This window comes from Oratosquilla oratoria, chromosome 20 (genome assembly GCF_046742065.1).
Source record: "Oratosquilla oratoria isolate Oo_2021 chromosome 20, ASM4674206v1, whole genome shotgun sequence".
Classification (NCBI taxonomy): Eukaryota; Metazoa; Arthropoda; class Malacostraca; order Stomatopoda; family Squillidae; genus Oratosquilla; species Oratosquilla oratoria.
In genome coordinates, this window is record NC_134796.1 from 23,604,545 (window position 1) to 23,607,044 (window position 2,500).

Below are 2,500 nucleotides of genomic sequence, written 5' to 3' on the forward strand. Positions count from 1 at the left end.
ACAAATAAACAAATCCTATAAACATAGAGATAGATCTACACATAATGCTAAACACATTGTAAACATATCAAATCTCAGATATATGGAAGTAAATAATTACACACAAAACATTTCCCAGTACAAGATATCTTTTCAAACTCATTCTATATAATATCAAAGACAATACAGCTCTCAAATACAAGCTTCAATATCATCCCTGCCATCATGTACTCAAACAATTAACCCATATAAACAACTCAATATCACATTAACCTTAAACTAAATTAGACTAACTCACACTCAACAAAATTCTCAGCTCAGCATATTCTACACACACCCTCAACCACCCCTCCCATCCTAAGGTAATCTCACAAGCTTTACCCAAAACAATAAGACAAACAAAGGAAAACACAACGGCAAATCCCACAATAAACAAAACCAACACATAAAATCATGCAACCTTAATAATTATTCCACCCATGAACCGCAAGACGTCGTGCGTTTTGATCACTTACCAAAACCCATTCTTTCTATATAAAAATCTTCTCTACTTCATTTCAGATCGTGACGTTGAGGAATAATACACAATTATATCACGCTCAAAACTATACTAACTTTATCATTTTCCAACATAATATAACCATCTCCAATACATACAAAATATTCTCAAATTACCAACTGAACTCTGATACGGTATAACTCTGACAAACTCAACAAGGATACAAAAATATATCACACAAAATTCAAGAAAGACACATCCTCAAAATAAAATAACAAAATTCTATTCCATAATCAAAACCACACATAATGTATACCTCCATCTCAAACTTATATTTTTTTAACTCAAAGGTCAACAGCACTGAACAAAGAACAAATACCACAGATTTCCATAATCAATGTATAGAAGTGATGATAGGAACAGCAGCATTATTTACAAAAATGACAATTTCCCACAAAAATATAACCAACAATTATTCACAAAACCTCGACGAAACAAGCAACATTTAATTCATGAAGCAAAATAAATAAATAAACTTACATCCCACTACTTAATCAGAACAAATATATGATAACAAACATTCCAATAAATCTTATGCAACGTTAGAATAGATGTTAAATATTTCTCACAGAGACAACAGAAAACACAAATAAGTGGGTCAACCCATTAAAAAAAATCCCAAACTCTTACCTGAACATTACGTAAGATAGAAAACTGATATTACACATTTCCTTTCGTAAAAAGTGTTTATATTTTTACTTAGTTATATTACAACAAACAAACTAACAAATACAGATATTTCTAGGATGGTCTGTATTCATTAAAGCTATACCTCTAGTGAAAGTGTACCCAACTCTCAATGAACAAATAGTAACGGAGACTAAATATCTCATGGAAATGAGATCCCCGAACTACAGTGGCATGTTACCAATCATTCTCATTGGAAAGAGAATGTACGTGCAAAGTAAAAAAGTACAACTTTTGCTTAGCTTATTGAATACATTCCAATATATGATAATATACGTAAACTCCTCCCCTTTACTCATTCAAGTCAATAATGAATTTTACAAGTCATGTCCCTCACTAGCGACATGACACATGATCATATCTGACATGTACGTGCATAATCACGAAGCCAAGACGCTAGCATCTGAGCTATGTACGATGCTACAAAAGGAATGTACAACTCCCCGAGTACACTCTACATAGCTACAAAAAACCTAGTCTCATTTTCATCGATTTCCCATTTAGGCAAGCCCTCCGACAAGTTGTGTATGCTTAAAACAGATTGAATTTTAAAAGATCTGCCAAGGAATTCGAACCCTGACCTGTGCGTACATAATCACGAAGTCAAGACGCTAGTGACTGAACTATGCGCAATGCTGCAAAAGGACTGTACAACTTCCCGAGTACACTCTACATAGCTATAGTAGTCCTAGTCTCATATTCATCGATTTCCCATTTAGGCAAACCCTCCGACGAGTTGTGTAGGTTTAAGACAGATTAAATCTTTAGAGGCTCTGCCAAGGGATTCAAACCTTGACCTGTGCGTTCATAATCATGAAGACAAGGCGCTAGCGATTGAATGTCTGTGGATGAAGGAAGTGAGAAGACAGAAGATGGGGGTGAGTGGAGAATGGTTGTGTATGGATGATACTGTGATGCATAGAAGGGAGTAGATGGAGGAAGGGTGGGTGGTAAAGGAGTATATACATATATATATATATTTAGATAAATTACAGCAATGGTCTGAAAAGTGGCTAATGAAATTTAACACAAATAAATGCAAGGTAATGCACATAGGTAAAAATAACAGTAAGTGCGATTACAAGTTATTTGGAAATTCGTTAACAAAAGTGGATAGTGAAAAAGATCTCGGCGTAATTATCAGTAACGACCTCAAATCATCCAAGCAGTGTATTTCAGCCTCTGAGAAAGCAAATAAGATTCTAGGACTGATTGCGCGATCTTTTGATTTCAAAAGTCCATCACTCATTAACAAGCTATATAAATCGTTAGTTC